Here is a 21,062-nt window from a genome sequence, read left to right on the forward strand (position 1 = left end):
AATCTACATGCCTAAATTAGACACAGATCCCCCTTATTATATAATAGTGCCTACTTGATCCGATCCCCCCCACCCAAGTGGCAAAAGCCAAGCCCTGCCCCCACTTGATCTGATCCCCCTACAGTAGCAAAGGCCAACCCCTGGCCCCCTGATTTAATCCCACTGATGCCAAACCCAGCCCCCATTAGGACCTCCCTCCAGAAGCCGATCCTCTATTACCCCCTTCCCTCGTCTCCCAGAGGACTTACCACTGGTAGATTCAATGGGCCCAGGCAGAAGCAGCCCCCCTCTGCTCCCACCCAGGATACAAAATGATGCCAGTGACCCCTAGTGGTAGCCTCACAGTACTACGGTACATCCTTCCATATAAGGAGATTTTGCCACTTGATGGGAGGGGTCGGATTGGAGGCCAGGATTTGGGCTGTGCCGGGCAGGGATCAGACTTGGGCTTTGCCACTTCAGGTGGAGGGATAAATCAAGATGGGGTGTCAGGAGGGCCACTGGATGTGCTATAGGAGCACCACCACAGACCTCTTGACAGCAGCTGTGCTATGGGATTGTCAGTAGCAGAGCTGCACTTACCAGTGGTGGGAAGTGCAAATGTGCTATTGGCAATCATGTCAGCTAGTGTGCCGTAATGATCCATGTGCTGTCATCCCTAGCTACTCCTCTGCCTGTCCGTCATGCTCTGCCCACTCGTGCATTAAGCAGCTAACATGGGATTTATGCTTATAGGGCTGCCTTTTTAGTGCACGAGACATTAATGTGGGATGTTATCAGCACTGACTATGTGGTAACACTCACACCTTCCTGGCCAGAGATGGATCATTTCCATCACTTCTCTCCAATTCCGGGGTTTGAGATAAAGAAAGCAACACAATATCCAAATTTGTTTTCATTTGTCACTGGCTAGCAATGTAAAACTCAGTGGTGACTCAGTGGTAAAACTCAGTGGTCTTAAATTTTAAGACGGTCTATCTAGTTGCACTATCTAGAGTCCGGTTCCTAATAATGACTTCACAGGCCAGCTATCTATTAAAATGTTTAACAGTAGTTCTAGATACCGCATTTTGGCTAAAGTCCCACATTCAAGAACTGCAAAGGTAATCAATAGAAATAAAAGAAAATAAAACATAGAAAAGAAAATAAGATGATACACTTTTTATTGGACTAACTTAATACATTTTTTAATTAGCTTTCCAAGGTAGCCCTTCTTCGTCAGATCAGAAATAAACAAATGTTGATAAATAACAGCATATATAAGTGAAACATCAAAGCATTTCAGTGACAGTCTCACAGGATGAGGGTGGGGTGGGTTAGGTGAGAGACATCTCTCTACTCAAGAACAGCAGAGAAAGCGTATGTTAAATTAAGAATAATAAGACAAATTCAACCCTTTTGGCACCTGGGGCATTGAAAATGGTGCCTCTTCTTCAAGACATCACAGATAGATTACTGCAGTGCTCTCTTCATCAGTATCCTAATGAGGTCAATGAGAATGCAGGCAATTAATGCAAAATTCCCTGCTCAGAATCACATAAATCACAGAGGGAGACAGCCATTGCTACACTAAAGATTCTCACTGTGCCAATTTCAGACAGAATAAAGCTTAAACTACTTACTCTGACATTCTTGGTTCAGTAAACAGTCTGCACACCCTCTGGCAAATCCCATGAGTAAATGTAACACTCAGATTTCCCGCAATGATGAGTAAATTTGCTTTCATTATTGCCTGAGGAGCTTTGCACTCTTGCCTTTTGGGTAATTTTTCTGCTCTGATCTCCACCTCTGGTACTGCCTCTTTAATCCACATGTAAAAGAATCCACATTGTTGAATAATGCACATTCTTTACGCAGACGAACTGGGCCGTAATCCAGGCCCCGATTTTCATGGGCAAGATATTATTGCACTCGTATAAGGAACTTTCATTATTCCCAAACTGTGAGCGGTAAGGAACCTCTGTGTTTGAGGTCCAGCCAAGAAGCCTACCTGAAACTCTTTAAGCATGCTATGATTAGATCTTCAGCTGTCTTCTGTGCCCTAAGCCACCCTTCTGATCCGAGGCGTCAACTCAACTATGCATGGAATAGGAAGGGTTTGAAAAGCAGGCTTGTTTCATGTACTGAATGTTTACATTTCATCTTGTACATAATTAGTCATCATGCTGTAGATCTTTTGCCATATCCTGCGCGTTTGCTTATATCACTTGGATTTTGCATCTTTATAATCTCTTAAATTTGATAACTGGGTGATTTATGTTTTATGTCTAGTTTGGGATATTTTGTTTGACCTATATTTTTAATTTCATAGGGGTCCTTTTACAAAGCCGCAGTAAAGAGTGCCCTGTGGTAGTGTGAGCATCTCTTTTGGGCGCATGCTGGGTCACATTTTACCACAGCTGGGAAAAGGGCCATTTTAATGGACTAGGAAATGGGTGTGCGGAAAAATTAAAAATAGCGCGCGCCTATTTATGCCCTGAGTCCTTACCACCAGCCATTGGCTTAGTAGCAAGGGCTCACATGCTACCTGCGTGGCAGCCATGCAGTGTGTGCCAACATGGCAGTGCTGCTGATTACCACTGGGAACACTCCCCGTGGTAGAAAATAGAAAAATATTTTCTACAGCAGGATTCGGTGTGCACCAAACTTGAAATTACCACCAGGTGCACACCCTACCCCAGTGGTAGTGCCAATTTGGCGCATGCTACCCGCCTATTAGCCCTCCCGTGGCTTTGGGAAAGGGCCTCATAATCTTTTCATTCAAATTTACTGCTGAATCCCTCACGCAAGTGATCCATTCCACGATTCGATACAAAGGTCTTTTTTAAGACCATTTATAGACTATTCGCCAGTATTTCTTATTCTGGATCATCATTAGCTGTCTACCTTAGTATTTAGACTCCTGATGCAGGCTTTTTGGCCGAAACACAACGGTTGTGTCTAGTCAAATATACTAATTAATAAAATTTGGTTTTAGCTTTACTGTGATCCAGTCTCTGGGACTCCTGGTTTTGTGCCCACTTTTCTATTTGTTTTACAAAGTATTCGACGCAGTTAGAGATAAGAGTTTTCAGTTTTGGCATAGTATAAGTGATTACAATATTACTAATTAGGGGATAATACTTATATTCCCAGAGTCAATGTTAACATCTATTACAAAGAGACTCCAGCTTTCAGTATCACAAAATAATTTATTGCAGTACCACTCTACAACCACTCTACAACAACAACTGACACTGCTGCCTGATGTTAAAAACTCACTCACTCATTCTTCCATTCACCTTGCACTACCTGTACCTAAATATAAACCCACCACTGTTACATTCCGAACAGTACATGTGTGCTGTTCCTTGATTTTACATATATTTTACACCAATTATACACTGTATCATGCAAAGAAATCACAAATCAGTCCTCCTAGCACAGTAGTCCTAATCCTTATGGCACCACTGTGCTGGGAGGACTTCGGGCCTTCACTCACTGTGTCCCGCCCTCGAGGAAATAGGAAGTTACCTTAGAAGAGGGCAGGACACAGCGAGGGAAGGCCCGATGCCAGCGAGGCGATTTTCTCCTTTCACAGCACATGCAGGGCAGACTGGTGCTGCCTGTGTCGCTGCATGGATTTTTTAAAAAAAGGCAGGGTGGTGGCAGGAGACGAGAGCTGTCGGCTCTCGACGGAGCACCCCCCCACCCGCTGACACCCGGGCCGGACCGCCCCCATTGCCCCGCCCTTACTACGCCACTGCCTGCAGACAGGAAGAAACAGTCAGCCATGGGACAGAATCCATTGTGCCTCCAGATTTTTCAGGTTCTGCATGGAGTGAGGTGCAGCATGTGTGGCCTCTATAGGTAGGGTTACCATATTTTGTCCCCCAAAAAGGAGGACACATGCCCCACCCCCACCACACACCCCTCCCCACCCCCTTTCACGCCCTCGCTCCACCCCTGTCACATTTTCCCCTCCCCCCTGTCACACACCCCGTCACCCCCCCCCCCCCGTCACCTCCTTCCCCTTACCTTACTACTGCCCTGGTTGTCTAGTGACCTGTTCGGGGCAGGAAAGAGCCCCCTCTTTCGTGCCCGGAGTGCTGCCCTGCATGCATCCTTCCTGTTGGTGATCTCGGCGCCGATTCAAAATGGCCGCTGAGATTTGAAGTCTCGCGAGGTGATTTCAACTCTCAGCGGCCATTTTGAATCGGCGCCGAGATCACCAACAGGAAGGATGCATGCAGGGCAGTGCTCCGGGCACGAAAGAGGGGGTTCTTTCCTGCCCTGAAGGCGGAAGAGGTCACTAGACCACCAGGGCAGTAGTAACTAAGGGAAGGGGAGGCTAGCAATCTGCCTGTTTGTCCGGATTTCTGGACAAACGCCCACCAGCCTTGCCCATTTGTCCAGAAATCTGGACAAACAGGCAGATTGGCAAAACCCGCCCGGTTGCCCGGACATGTCCTCAAAAAGAGAACATGTCCGGGCAACCGGGCGGATTTTGCCAATCTTTGTATTCTTTGATTATAATTCTTTGTATTCTTTGATTATAATCTGTCTCTGTGTTTCTTAACCCACTCCTTAGAACACACCCAGTCAATGTTCCCTCTAAGGTACATATGTGCACAGCATTCCTATAGATAGGGTTACCATATATATCCAGATTTACCCAGACGTGTCCTGAAAGAGGACATGTCCGGGTAAATCCGGATATATGGTAACCCTATCTATAGGAATGCTGTGCACATATGTACCTTAGAGGGAACATTGACTGGGTGTGTTCTAAGGATTGGGTTAAGAAACACAGTGACAGATTATAATCAAAGAATGCAATAGTGCAGCATCCTTTTGCTGTAGCCTACAGATGCGGGTGGGGGGTGGGGAAGGACCCATGAAATTTACTGTAATGTCTGAAAATAAAAGCTAAGATGAGAAGTAGGGGGAGTTGGGAGGGGGAGGGAGATTATATGAATGAGGAAGCTTCCAGTGGTCTAAGGGGTCATAATAAACACCTTTGAGGCTTGTGGTTTGACTGAGGCATAAAGCTATTTCCTAATATACACAATAAAAGCAGTTTTACTCCTGATGTAGTAACATTGCAACTATTTGGATTTCCGCCAGGTACTTGTGACCTGGATTGGCCACTGTTGGAAACAGGATATTGGGCTAGATAGACCATTGGTCTGACCCAGGCCCAGAAGCACAAAACCTAAGGAGCCAGCAATGTGGTTTTTACATCAGTTCTAGCAGGTTTAGTGAGCAAGGAGTAAAATGAGACATGCACAAAAGGGTTCTCCAAGCTCTTTCCTATCACAATAGCAGCTAACGAAAATGGAATGAAAAGCTATTATAATGAACTAATTACTATACAAATGTGCATGCAAGGTGATGTACAGCTATTTTCCAACCTGATGCACAGAAGCAGTCCCTAGCTTTACTGTGGAAAAGTTAAGACAGCTCCAGACTTCCCATTAAATTTGAATGAGCTTCACACAATAAAATATCAGGGCAGAGAGACTGCTTTTAACGAGAACACAAAAAAGTGTGACAAAAATCCAACCTGAAAGGCTGTAGGAAGCTAGTGAGTCCCTGCACGGGAGGAAAGGATCCTGCTTCAGCTGTCTGGGGCCAGGCAAAGATGAGGGAGAGCCGCAGGAGTGCTGCTCCTACCCTGTCCTGCACCCTGGCAAGGATGCGGGGGCTGCAGAGAAGAGAACCATGGAGCCCCCCAAGTGAGAACCCGTGGGGGTGGGGGGCTGCTCTTTCTGAGGGCTTCAGCTGTTTCTGCTGTCTCCCTCCTCACACCTTTTGCGCTGAAGAGAGCAGCAGATTGCTATCTCCAGGCTCCTTGTATCCGTGGATCGCCCCCTGCAGGAGAGTGCAAGCTCCCGGCTTGTTTTATAAAAAGTAAAAAATAAGCTATGCAAACTCTTGAGAGTCGTCTGTAGCATGCACAGAGCAGCCTCACATAGCGATGGGCTGCTCTGCGCATACTCAACTGGCCGACTGGCTTCCCCCATATTGCATGCAAATGAGCTGGGTCGCAAAAGCAATGAGCAGCTCATTTGCATGTGATTGTCTTTGGGAATCCATCTGTATTTCCAAATCAGTAATTTTTACCGATTTGAAAATATGAATAGATTCTTAATGGCGATCTTAGTGCATCTGGGCCACAGTATGTCTATTCTTATGTTCTAACAGCATGCAAATTTCTGGTTTCACTTTTTTTGATGCTGAGGCTTAGGAAAGAGGTGTCTGTGCTAACGTGAGATAACTCAGATTGTTTTTTTTTTTATAATGATCTATTTGGTAGGCTTTCTTTTAATCCTGCTAACATATAAAACATCTCAACTAGGACTCCTGATGAAGGAGTTGATAACAAAATACAGCCTGTTGAGTGCTATTGTCTTACTACAATTATTTATCTTGAATATATGTACATCGTACACCACTGCTGAATAAAGGACGTCCTTGATGAAATCCTGATTTACCTGTTGGGTCGTTCCCACTGTGTTTCTTCTGTGTTCGCGTCATGCAGGGGCATCTTGGTTTTCCTCTTTCTTTATGCAAATTCCTGCAGCATTAAAAATGTGAACAGAAAATATTTCCTTAATTATTACTTCGAAAGGAGTGAAGCCTGTGAAAACTGGGATTGCTTTAATCAGTGGGATTTGAATTAGAGACTTAAGTATATGTATTGTTAATTAATTTCTCGTTTTTAAAAGAGAGAGAATGTAATCAGATGTATTATTTCTAACTAAAATCTGGACAATAAGTATGTTCTTAATGAAATGAATTGACTATACACCGTATTTGGACTTGAAGAAGCCAACCAGATGATCAATGTGGAATAACGAATTAGATGAGTAAGATCTGGGGATAATCAGGTTAATACCATGTTTTCTTTTTTCTGTTTACTGTTTAATTGATCTCCTTGTCTTATTTCACTCTCCCTATTTTTCTTCACTTTGTGGTCTAAGAAAGAGAAAGATTGTATATAATCCATATATCTAGTTGGGATTGTTTTCTTCTTATATTGTATTAATGTGCAGTCATCTCTGTATTACTGTTTGCAAGTGACCCTTGTAAAATGAAAAATTATAAATAAATGATTTTTTTTTTTTAAATGTGAACATGCTGCACTTTTCTACATCAGGTAGCAGGTTTTTTTTTTCGCTTTTCCAGGGCTACTTTAATCATTTAAGGAGCCATTGTCAAGCTTTTGTGGATCCAGGTGGACAGGGGCATATTCCCACCCAGCAGTGACGTAGCTTTACTGTGGTTGTTGGAGATCCCCAAGCCCCGCCAGCTAAAGACCTCCTCCTCTGGCACCTTGGGATTCCCCACCGACCAAGGTGTTTATATTTTGAGTTAGGGACGGAGCAGAGAGCAGGGGAAAAGGGGGGGGGGAGAAAGAAAATTTTGTACCACCGACTTTGGTCTCTGGCCCACCCAAAATTGGCATTCTAGCTATGGCACAGGTGCATGTGATCCAGGAATAGAACAAATGACTACATATTTGAAATAGAAATCTCTGTATAATAACTGGTCATTCTGCATCCCTGGATGGCTGGCTGGCTGGGTTCGTAACCATATGCTAATGAGCTTAAGTCAGCTCGCCTCCAGCGTTCCCTTCCCTCGCGGAAAGACGACATGATGTCAGAGGAGGGTGGGACACTGAGAAGGAAGGCTGGAGGCGACGCGAGCCGAGCCTGCCGCCGCTGCGACCTGAGATAACATGAACGGTGTAAAGGCAGGGCGGCAGGAAGGACAAGAGGGCTGTTGTGGGAGACAACGGTGGGCAGGTGAGTGCTGGGGTTCAACTCGACCTTGGGTGCTTAAAACGGAGGCAGGTGGTGGCTGGGGCACCTCACTGGACATGGATTGGATGGGAAGGGAGGGGAATCGCTGGGATGGGATGGAATGGAGGGGGAGACTCGTTCGACACGGTAGAAGAGGGCAGGGAACAGAGGAGAAATCGCTTAGATGAGAGTCACTGGCCATGGAGGGGAGGGGAGGGCAGAGGAGAATCACTGGACATGGATGGGATGGGAGGGGAGGGGAGCATTGCTGGACATGGATGGGAGGGGAGAATCGCAGAGGGGAGGGGAGGGAAGAATCACAGGACACGGAGGGGAGGGCAGGGCAGAGGAGAATCGCTGGACATGGATGGGAGAGGAGGAGAGAATCGCTGGACATGGATGGGAGGGGAGAATCGCAGGACACAGATGGGAGGGGAGGGGAGAGACGAGAAATCGCTTAGACGAGAGCCTTCCTAGGGCCCGTTTCATTTTTCGCGAAACGGGCTTTGATGCTTGTATACAATAATTTTCTGTGCTGTTCACTGCCTCATCTACTGCTCCTGTTCCCTGATCTGGCTGGATTAGGGAGCAGGCAGGAAACACAGGTATTGCCACATAGATCTTGTAAAAACACAGGACTTTATTAAAAAAAAAAAAATCCAGGTAAAAGCAGCCCTGCTCCTTCCCTGTCAGTGCCTGATCCCCTCTGTTCAGGAAAGCTCTCAACCACAGAGCTCCCAAGATACAGAAACCTCATACACCAATAATACTTAGTTTCAGGAAAGTGTCCTTTGGCATCCTCTTCCTTCTGGCCATCTTGGAAAATGTTTATACTCATTTACAATAGCACTTTCTATATTACCATTCACAAACAACATGGTGGTATACAATTTCCAATTAGGAAACAGTGGTGTCTGACACCCCTAGCAGTACTTTGGAACACAAACACTATAGAGGCATATTTTCAAAGCACTTAGCCTTCCAAAGTTCCATAGTCAGCCTGCCAAAATAAGGAAGCATCACCTTATTGTTCTGGGAGAGGGAGATCCAAAAAAGAGACTACTGGTAAATAAATGAAGTTCTGTATATGAAGACCTGGCGCAATGTCCAGGCCGCAAATATAATTTATGGACCTCTGTCAGGGTACTGTGTTTGAAGGGCTCCTTGCTCAGGGTCTTTCTCTTTGCTTTCTTCTCTGTTTCTGTCCCTCCTCTTTGCCATCCTGCATGACTGGAGCTAAACTGTCACTGCTCCAGCCTTTTCTCTCCCTCTCTTCTCCCCACATCCTCCTGACCCTCTCTGCATCATTATGCTTTTCACTTCTCTTGACCCCAGCATCGTGGGAAGGACTGGAATGCTGTTTCGTCCCCACTATGGGGGTCCATGACCGTACAGTCTCATTTCTTGCCATGAATCCTCATCGGGGAGGAATGCAGCAGCCTTATGTGTGGGAAAGAATGCAGTACGAGGGGCAGCTCTACTGAATAAACAAGCCTGAAAACTCAGGCTGAAGAACAAAGAAAGAAAGAACGGCATAGATATATATATATATGCCCTCCCCCCCTCTCCCTCTCTCTCTCTCTCTCTCTCTCTCTCTCTCTCTCTCTATATATATATATATATATATATATATATATATATACATAGAGGGGGAAAAAAAACATCAGGGTCCTCCAGAAGTAGAAACAGAAACTTTCAACTACTCTGGAAAATCCTCTGTAATATGTTGAAAGAGACCCACCCACACCAATTATACTCCAGAGAATGGAGTGAGGGCAAAGCTCCAAGCCAGGCAGGACACGGTGAACGTTTGTGGGTTTGTAAAATGTCTTTTCTTGAACTCAGTGGTTTTCGGTGGGATGCAATGGAAGAAAATCACTTATCCCCATGACCTAAACAATAATAACTTTTAACTTGAGTTTTCATACAATTAAAGATGAAGAGCAGTAATTGCTAGTTATAGCCACTTCATGTCAACTAATAACTAAAATTAGACACTGACGTTTCTAGTAAACCATTTTAAAATAGAAATATGAGACCAAGTCTACAATTGTGTGGCAGCTTAAAAGAGCATCCTTTATGTGTGCATTCGCCATGTATTCCTGGTCCCTGATCATTTGTTTGGGGAGTGAAACTATACAGTGAGTTTATTCCTTCCCCTGGGCCATTTCAAAGAATTAGCAAGAAGGGCAGACAGCCATCCTGTGTGTCAAGGTGGTTGGGAGGGTGCCACATCATCATTTTCAGTTTGATTCTGTAAGCCAGCCCAAAAGGGAAGGGGGCACCCAAAGCAAGTATTGTCCAGGGACTACTGTGTTCTTCCCTAGCAAAAGGTACCCAAATCCAGCCCACTGCAAACCTCTTACTGTCCTCCCTCCAACCCGAAAGAAGTCTTTTTATCCTTTCCTGTTTTCAGTACTCTCACTCTCCTCCACTGCAGTGCTCTTTCTTTCCTCCCCCCCCCCCCCCAATTGTATGCTTCCTGTAAATGAGGTCCTAAAAGTCAATCCAGACGATATTTAAAACTATTTAACAGGCCACCATTCCTCGAATTAACCACCCTTTCCATGAAGAAGTATTTCCTCAGGTTATTCTGAGTCTTGTCTTTTGGAGTAGCCTAGTGGTTAGTGTAGTGGACTTTGATCCTGGGGAGCTGAGTTCAATTCCTACTGTAGCTTCTTGTGACTCTGGGCAAGTCACTTAACCCTCCATTGCTCCTGGTACAAAATAAATACCTGAATATATGTAAACCACTTTGAATGTAGTTGCAAATACCTTAGAAAGGCAGTATATCAAGTCCCATTTTCCTCTCTTCCTATGCCCCCTCGCTCCTTTCAAAAGACTCCCTGTTTATGCTGCATAGGTATTTAAATGTCTGTATCCTATCTCCCCCCCGCCTTTGTTCCAAAGTATACATATTGAGATCTTTAAGTCTGTACCCATACACTTTATCATAAAGACCACCGACCATTTTAGTAGCCGCCCTCTGGACCAACTCCATCTTGTATATATCTTTTTGAAAGTGTTGTCTCCCAGAATTGTACACAATATTCTAAATGAGGTCTCACCAGAGTCTTATACAGGGGCATTATCACCTCCTTTTTCCCACTGGCCATTCCTCTCCCTGTGCACCCAAGCATCCTTTTAGCTTTCGCCATTGCCTTTTCTACCTGGTTGGCCACCTTAAGATCATCACATACGATCATACCCAAGTCCCGCTGCTCTTTTGTGCACAAAGGTTCTTCACCCCCTAAATCTGTATCGTTCTCTTGGGTTCTATAAATTATCTGCATAAATGTGGGCCTCACCTAGACTCCACCCATGCATACACCCATCTGCAAACTATTTGCTATTGGAGATATGTACATAGTTACAGAATCACATTTAGGTGGAGATTCGCCAGTGATGTACATAAATGCACATATATGCGTAAGTGTTGTAATCACATATGCACAGAAATGTCACCTTTTAATGCCCATATTATCAAAGTGCCCCATCTGCATCTGAAGAGATTCTGTACCCAGAATACTGGAAGTAGGAGCTCTTCGCTAGTCTGACTAGTCAGCGGATTCTCAGAAGACAAACCACAAGCATTTGCATGCAAGGTCATGGGGGAAAGTTGACAGTCACTCAGGAGTGCGTGATTCAGAGTAAGGTGTCTCCAAAATGCTAGTAAAATGCTGATGTTAGAGTATCCTGACAGAGACATTGAGTAAAGGCTGAAGTATCCCAAGTGTCTATAAAGAGCACAGATGATTCCAAATTATTCTCTTCAACTGCTATGCAGGTTATTAATGCAAATAAAAAAAGCATACTTGACATTACCTATATGCAAATGTCAGATGTTCACATGTACACACATGTAGCCCAGTCTCTCCTTTCTTCTTAATGTCTCAGAATGGATGAAGAGGTTCCTGTTCCCTCAGGTCAACAGGGCAAATGCCTGAGTGGCTTCTGTCACTTGTAAGCTTCAGGCTCATTCCTTGACTTTATACCAGCTAGGGTGACAAGGTATAAAGTCAGTGTGAAGTAATCTTTCACATGTGTTGTAGAAGCCTGGGCCAATGAGTGGGAAGATACTGAAGTAATGCAACAACTTCAATATCCCAAGCAAGGAGGAACTGAGACAAAGCACATGACACTGAACATCACATGAGCATGCATTTGTCATAACGGTGTTTCTCCCTGAATGAGAAACCTACCCAAATCTACTGTAGTTTAAAGAGAGATTTAAAGTCAGAAGACCATCCAAACATTATTGACACCCCCCTTCTAATGGCTATGGTGATGAAAAGATGAACATTGGAAGGAACATGCTTTAACCAGAATGAAGTACTGCACTGATGCTCCATTCAGGTGTGATATTTCTAAAAATATGAAGAACCTAACCACTCAAATCTGAAAACTAATCACAACCAGCAGTGGTTTTCTTCTATTACTGTGTAGCTTAATGGAGGATTATCAACCTAACAACTTTTATAATAAAACCACTGCTGGTTGTGATATATTCTAAATCAACCAGAATTTTCAACAGCCAGTGAAGAAAGGAACATTTTGATGAATGGTTGCTGTACAAAAGAACCTTACATTTGGACCAAAATCAGTTTTGTTTTTAATTTTTCTTGCACTATATTTTAATAGCATATACCCCAATGTGATTTTATAAAAAAAAAACATTTTCTGCACATAAACCATGCTTTACACTTGGAAAATCCTTAATAAAATTACCGCCATCATGTATAGATCCAGTTTTTAAACACAGTAATCCTCCACCCCCAATTTATTAGTCCCAGATCCAGAAGGCAACACTTAATATTGAACAGAATAAAGTACAGTGACACATAATTAGATTATTCCCTCCATTCTGCTTGAACTGATTTGCACCATTGTTCATATGGCTCTTATATCATATTAAACCAATGAATTTTATCCTCCATAGTGCTATTAATTTATTCAGAAAGCAGATATTTCCCAAGCACCGCTGGAGGGAAATCACAGAAGGAAGACATATTTCTCTTCTTTGCTGTTGCAATCTCACAGCGGTCTGCTTCTATTCAAAATGTAATTAGTTCTGCTGCTTTATAATTTATACCTAAAGGTTATATAACAGAAATATCTCGGAGTCTTTAAGTTTTAATTTAGCTATATGATATTAAAGTTATTACTTCTCCCCAATATCTTTGCTACTTTATACACAATGAAGCCAACATTTAATCTCAGCAGTTAGGTATAGCTTAAGCAGCTGGACAGATGCAAGATGCCAACTGGTAAAAAGATACATCTTGTCCAAAAACAAGCCAAATAGGGCCAAATATTCCAAACTAATAGCCCTCCAAATATGGTCCTATGCATTTCTGTGAGAAGAGGAGGCCCAGTTTCTGTAGCACAGAAATCTACATACAGTGAAATGTAGCAGTGAGGGAATTCCTCCTTTCAAATTTTGCCTCTCCTTTGTGCTCTGTTCTCCTAAACCCCCAAACTATCTCCACCCCAAAACACTACCCTCCTACACAAACTACATCATTCAAAAATAATAAAACCTTGCAATTGCCTCACCCTCCACAAACTGCCTGACTCTAGAAAAACTATCCCACCCCAAATTTACCATGATACAAGCTGCCCCACCTCCTAAAACTACCCTCTGCAACTACACCACTACCCAGCAAACTTCTCCCAAATCTGTCAACACCCTGCAAACTGCTCCAGCCCCAAAAACTACCCCTGCAACTGCCCCATCCTGAAATGCTATGCTACCCTCAAAATTAACTCCCTGCAACTGCCTCATTGCCCAGAAGCCTGCCCAAACCACAAACACTGACTACTTTATACAACCCTCCCACTTACCCTGAAAACTGCCCCACAGCTAAAAACTACCCCCCACCCAGAACTGCCCTATCAACCAGCAAACTGTTTCCAATTCCAAAAGCTACTCCCCACATAACTGCTCCACTACCCTGCAAGCTGCTTCCACACCACCCCAAAAATGGCCCTTACAGCCATCCCTACCATCCTGCAAACTGCCCAACACCCCAAAACTACCCCCAGTGGCTTCAATACTCCACAAACTGCTCCAATCTAAAAATTACCCCACCCCCAAAATTCAACCCTCACAACCTCCCCACCACTTGGCAAGCTGCACCACATCCTAACAAATATCCCTCCACAACTGCCCTACCAACCTGCAAACTACCCCATCCCCTATTACTACCCCTACAACTCTCCCACTACTCCACAAATTACCTATCCCAAAAGCTACCTTTGCAAGTGCCCAAGCATCTTGCAAACTACCCCATACCTTAACAAATACTCCCTGCAACTGCCCTACCACTTCGCCAACTGCCCCACTCTGAAAAATCATTGTGAGAGACATATTCTGCCTTTGTTGTGAATGTTTCTGTGCAGTTACAATTTCAGAACAAGAAAATGCCCAGTGTCTTGCTTCTCAACTTCCAAACTTTATAAACACAGTAACTGAAAATACAGGAACTCATTGTAAGAAGAAGTCATAGACATACAGGAGGACTTGAGTCCATAGATGTCTCTCTGGAAGCTTGACTTATTGAGATGTGCTCCTGGGATCCTAACAGGAAGTCTGCTAAAAAGTGGCACCTCAATACCTTGTCTGACAGGAGCTGGGAATAAACTGCTCCCCAGCCTTTCCTGCTTCCAGGCTGATCAACTGGGACAGATATTACCCCCTAAATCAAGAAATGGAAACTAAATACCCCTGTGGGAGGATGGGGAGTTATCCACATGTTCATTCCTGGCCTAGTGAACCAAAAGGCGTAGACCAGGGGCTCCCCATCTTTTTGGTTGTATGGGCCTCTTAACCACATTTCAACTAACACCTGCATCTGGGGCAAAGCAACATATAGATTTCTTGATAAACACATTTCACAATGTATAAATAGCTAAAAAAAAGGGTTTAAAAGAAGACAGGGGCAAAAAAACAAACAAAAAAACCCCAGGACCAATGTAGTCAGAAAAGTAGAATGTCCAGACAAAAAAGGTAGAGCAAAGCATTTTAATTTCACTTTAGTGTTTGGAATATATTAGCTTTGGCAATGTGCATCTCATGTCTTTGTAGTTTGCTCAGTACAGGAAAAAAATGCATTTCTGTTTGTTTTTCTCCAGCTTTGCAGTGCAGCACAGCCTGCTTTCTCAGAGAGAAGAACCAGTGCTGGGAGGATATGGAGAGAAGGTGGGCATGGTACAGGCAGAAGTTTGAAATATCAAACTGCCTTGAATGCTCCTTTTCTTTTCTGGTTGAGGGGCTGAATGCAAAGAAAAGAGAAGGGTTTAAAAATAGAGAGCAAGAGACAGAGAAGATGTAGGAGCAGGAAGCAAGACAATAGGACTAAGGTAACTACATGTAGCAAGTTTGATTCCCACTGCAGCTCCATGTGATTCTGGGCAAGTCACTTAACCATTACGCCAGGTACACAATTGGGCTCATTTTCGAAAGAGAAGGATGCCCATCTTTCCACATAAATCGGAAGATGGGCATTCTTCTCACAGGGTCGTCCAAATCGGTATAATCGAAAGCCGATTTTGGACGTCCACGACTGCTTTTCGTTGGAGGGATGGCCAAAGTTCAAGGGGGCGTGTTGGAGGCGTAGCGAAGGTGGGACTTGGGCGTGCCTAACACTAGGACATCCTCGACCCATAATCGAAAGAAACAAGGACATCCCTGACAAACTCTTGGACGACTTTACCTGGTCGTGTTTTTCTTACGACCAAGGCACAAAAAGGTGCCTGAAATGACCAGATGACCACCGGAGAGAATCGGGGATGACCTCCATTTACTCCCCCAGTGGTCACTAACCCCCTCCCACCCTCAAAAAATATCTTTAAAAATATTAATTGCCAGCCTCTATGCCAGCCTCAGATGTCATACTCAGCTCCATCACAGCAGTATGCAGGTCCCTGGAGCAGTTTTAATGGGTGCAGTGCACTTCAGGCAGGCGGACCCAGGCCCACCCCACTACCTGTTACGTTTGTAGAGGAAACAGCAAGCCCTCCAAAACCCACCACAAACCCACTGTACCCACATCTAGGTGCCCCCATTCACCTGTAAGGGCTATGGTGGTGGTGCACAGTTGTGGATAGTGGGTTTTAGGGGGGTTTGGGGGCTTAGCACACAAGGTAAGAGAGCTATGTACCAGGGAGCAATTTATGAAGCCCACTGCAGTGTCCCCTAGGGTGCCCGGTTGGTGTCATGGCAGGTCAGGGGGACCAGTGCAGTACAAATGCTGGCGCCTCCCCAGAGCCGTAGTAAGGGGAGCTGACACCCGGGGCGGGTCGCCGCTGTGCACCCCCCCCTCGGGTGCAGCACGGCGCACCCTCCTCACGCTGGAGCGTACCCCCTCCCCCCTGGAGCGCATACCACCCCGGAGCGCATATCTCCTCCCCCCGGAGCGCATACCTGTGGCGAGAGACGAGCGGGAGGGCCGATCCGCCCCAACTGCACGTTGCTGGGTGTGTCGGCTCTGTGCTGGTTCACTGCTCTCTCTGTCCCGGAACAGGAAGTAACCTGTTCCGGGGCAGAGAGGGCAGTGCACCAGCGCGGAGCCGACACCCCCCAGCGGCGTGCACCCGGGGCGGACCGCCCCCCCCCCCCGCCCCCCTTCCTATACCACTGCTCCTCCCACGACCAAATGCCTTGCATTTGGTTGTTTCTGAGATGGATGTCCTTGGTTTCCATTATCGCCAAAAATCAGAAACAACCAAGTCTAGGGACGACCATCGCTAAGGACAACCACATTTCAGGATTTGGGTGCCCATGACCGTATTATCGAAATGAAAGATGGACGTCCATCCTGGATGGGGACATTTTGCAAGGACCTCGTCAAAACGTGGATGGCCCTTTTGAAAATGCCCCTCAATAAATATCTGTATATAATATGTAAACCACTTTGATTGTAACCACAGAAAGGTGATATATCAAGCTCCATCCCATTCCCTTTCCCTCTTTTGGCATAAGATTACTGTACCTGAATCCTAAAAACAAAAGTTGTAATGTGCTTATACAGTATGCATACAGTGTATCTTAGAGAAGAGGGCTATAAAAATCTATTTTCCCTTTTCCTTTCTAGGGAGAGAAAAGAGGAAGGGGGTTGCTGAAAGGAATGGAGGTGAAGGAAATTGCACAGGAAAGAATAGAAATGGAGCACGGGAGCGCCCTGCCCTGAGTCAACCTGCCCCTAGTGCTCCTGCCCTGTGGCCACTGCAATTAACACAATGGATGTGGAGTGATTTTTGTACCCCATGCAGCCGCACCACCTGCACGTCCCTCAGGGTGGCGCTGAAGGATCAAGGGGAATGCTGGTGCTGAGCAGAGACTTTATTAGGGAAGGGAAGAGAGAGAACACTGGAGGCAAAATATGGGAGTCAGGAGCTTTATTAGTGCAGGGCAGAGGGTGGGGAAAAGTAGCTTGTTCTGTTTTCCGACTGGGATATATACTGAGATTCTAAGGCAAGGTATAGTATTTACAGTGCTGCCTTTTCTTAGGTAGGGTTGTTGCTGTGTGAGCCTTGGTAGTTTGTATTGTTAAAGTATAACAGATTTTTTGTAGGCTATGAGTTTTTTTTACAGGATTATGTAATACTTGATAATGTGCCTGGCAGTGGAGGGAAGCTTTGTTGTTACTAGTGAAGCATGATGTGCAGTTATGTGCTTTTACAGGATCATTCTTGAGGCAGAGGGGATTATTTATTTATTTGTTTATTTATTTATTTGTAGCATTTGTATCCCACATTTTCCCACCAATTTGCAGGCTCAATGTGGCTTACATTTGCCGTAATGGCGGATGCCATTCCGGGTAGTAGAATTGCAAAGGTTATTGCGTATGGTGCATACATACATGATAGCATACATGGAACATAACATATATGGAATAGATCATGCTATATATATATATATATATATATATATATATATATATATATATATATATCATGTGCGTACATACATGGTAGAGAAGAATAATTATGGTATTGCCTGAAGGTTTCAGAGTGATAAATTGCATTATAATCTACATTAGGTCATCGACTGTAGAGATATCTTGTTTTACATAAGGTTTAGGGTGGTGGTGTCTGTCATGTGACAAGAGTTCAGTTTTGTATAGCTCGTGTCTAGTGTTATTAATTAGTATTTAAGATGGATGTTTATGGTATGCCTTCTTGAAGAGATCTGTCTTCATTAGCCTTCGGAAGATGGTTAGGTCTTGCATTGTTTTTATGGCCTTCGGTAGAGCGTTCCATAGCTGCGTGCTGATGTATAAGAAGCTGGTCGTGTATGTGGATTTATATTTTAGCCCTTTACAACTAGGATAGTGGAGATTGAGGTATGTGCGTGATGATCTCTTTGCGTTTCTCCTAGGCAAGTCTATGAGGTCTGACATATAGTTTGGGGCTTCTCTGTAAATGATTTTGTGGACCATGGTGCAAACCTTGAACGCAATTCGTTCTTTTAATGAGAGCCAGTGCAGTTTTTCTCTTAGGGGTTTGGTGCTTTCGTATTTCGTTTTCCCAAATATGAGTCTGGCTGCTGTGTTTTGAGCAGTTTGAAGCTTCTTAATTATTTGCTCTTTGCATCTGGCATAGATGGCATTACAGTAGTCTAGATGACTTAGCACCATTGATTGTACTAGGCTGCGGAATACTTCCCTTGGGAAGAAAGGTTTGATTCTTTTAAGTTTCCACATTGAATAAAATATTTTATTTTCTGTGTTTTTCGCATGGTCTTCGAGTGTGAGATTTCGGTCTATTGTGACTCCCAAAATTTTCAGGCTGTCTGAGACCGGAAGGCTGTAGTCTGGGGTGTTTATGGTGTTGGGTTTGTTTGTGTTGTATTGTGAGGACAGGATGAGACATTGTGTTTTTTCTGCGTTTAGCTTTAGTTGGAATGTGTCCGCCCATGAGTTCATTGTTTGGAGGCTGTGTGTGATTTTATTTGTGATTTTGGTTATGTCTTGTTTGAACGGGATGTATATCGTGACATCGTCTGCATATATGTATGGGTTAAGTCCTTGGTCAGATAGTAATTTGGCTAATGGTGTCATCATTAGGTTGAAAAGGGTTGGTGAGAGCAGTGATCCTTGTGGTACTCCGCATTCAGTTTTCCATGGTGTTGATGTTTTTGATTTGGAAGTCACTTGATAAGTTCTTGTTGTTGAGAAACCTGTAAACCATCTTAGTACATTTCCTCCAATCCCGAAGTAGTCTAGGATGTTCGAGAGTATTTGGTGGCTGACCATGTCAAACGCGCTAGACATATCGAATTGTAGGAGTAGGTCATTGTTCCCAGTTGCAATTAGTTGCTTAAATTTGGTTATGAGAGTGGTTAGCACTGTTTCAGTGCTATGGTTGGATTGAAATCCTGACTGTGATTCATGTAGTATTGTGAACTTGTCCAGGTATTCGGTGAGTTGTTTGGTTACCATACTTTCCATTAGTTTTATTATCAGGGAGATGGATGCTACTGGTCAGTAGTTGGTTGTGTCATTTAATTTCTTCTTTAAGTCTTTGGGAATGGGTATAAGTAATATATTATGAGCAGATTTAATAATCAAAATCACGTGGGGGGATGGGCTCTTCAGGCCTGAGCCCTGGTTCTTTTAAAGTACCTAGCTCTCTCCACTGCTCATAGGCTCCATCGGTCACTTTTTTCTCTCTCCAATCTCCCTGTTTCCCTCCTTGCATCCTGCTCACAGAAGAGAGCAGGAGAATGGAGTTAGTGACATGTTGGACCAGGCACTCTCTAACCCACCTTTTCTGCCTATGTGGGCCAAACACCCATCTGAGCTGTGTGCCACCTGGGCAGAAGACACCAGAGCAGGAAAGGTAGATCAGAAAAAAGCTGAGCCTGTTTGCAGTCACCTGGGGTTGGGGGCCTGGGGGAGAGTAGGGGGTGGATTAGAAACACTGGTACTTGGGTGCCAGAAACCTTTGCTGTACAACTGTTGTATTTGTTTCTTTTTGTTCACCCAGTCTCATCTCAGCCTCTTCTTCTTTGCCCACCTCAATAACTCTGGTTCTTAAAGTGGATACTAAGTCCAAAACTGTAGGGGCCAAGGACAGTGGGAGACTGGATATTCAATTCCAGGCTGTTTCCGGTGACCAGCTGTTGTGTCTCAGGTTATTGAGCCCTAGGTAAGTAAGGCAAGTCTATGAGAGACTGAATCCCCACAGGCAGACAAGGAACATGGCTGCAAACAGTCAGACAAGGATAAAGCACAGAGGGCAACAGGATCCAGACCCTCAAGAAGCAAAACGGGAAGTGGAACTCGAGAGTACAAGAAGCAAGGCTTACTCACATGGGCCGCAAGGCCAAACTAGAAGCCATGCACACAGGAAGTAAAACAGAACTAGAGTCCGCACATACGGGCCACAAGGCCGAACTGGGCACTGTGCACACAGGAAGGAAAACAGAACTAGAGCCACTCATACAGGCAGTAAGTGGGGCAAGACAAGACCACTCACACAAGCAGTGGATGGCTGCACAGAAACCCAAACATAAAAGCAAGACAAAACAAGGCTGGAACCCACTCACATAAGCAGCGTGGAGCTGCGCTGGAAACCACACACCAAGAATGGAATTTCAGGGCCCAGGGATAGCAGGAAGCCAGGCTTCGATGCAAGAGCATCTGAATTAGAGTTGGCCCGGGGTTAAATCCAGTCATGGCGTCTGACGTCATCAGGTGCCACTGGTTCTTCAGGTCCTGCGATGAGCGCTTCCTTCTGCGCATGTTGGGGACTGATGGCGACTCCTTCTGCTGTGCTCCTTCAGCGGTGACCAGCGTCACTGTAGAACTGACACCAGCATTGACTATCTGGTTTATTTCTGGCTCGTTAAACTTAACCAGCCAAGCCAATATTCAGCACTCTCTGATTAAGTTTAAACCGGCCAAAGATAGGCCTGCTATTTCGGCAGCCTGATTTAGCTACCAAACTTAGCCGGTGATGCATTGAATATTAGCAGACAACTGGTTATATCACACGTTATAACCAGTTATCTGCTAAGTGCTCATTGCAAATATTGGTGGATAGCTGGTTAAGCACTATTTAACTGGCCAGGAACCATCCCTGGCCAATTAAATTGTGTTGAATATCAAGGGGGAGAGGGAATAGTCTTTATTTACATTTTGGGGCCATTCTTTGATTTCTTCGCAAAAGACACTCAGAGATTTCTCACCTTTCATGATTTCCTCCTGCATTTCCCCTCTGGTGCTGAGTTCCTTGTGTCCCATGTCTCAGATTCCACTCCCGTGTACA

Source organism: Microcaecilia unicolor, chromosome 1 (assembly GCF_901765095.1).
Source record: "Microcaecilia unicolor chromosome 1, aMicUni1.1, whole genome shotgun sequence".
Lineage (NCBI taxonomy): Eukaryota > Metazoa > Chordata > Amphibia > Gymnophiona > Siphonopidae > Microcaecilia > Microcaecilia unicolor.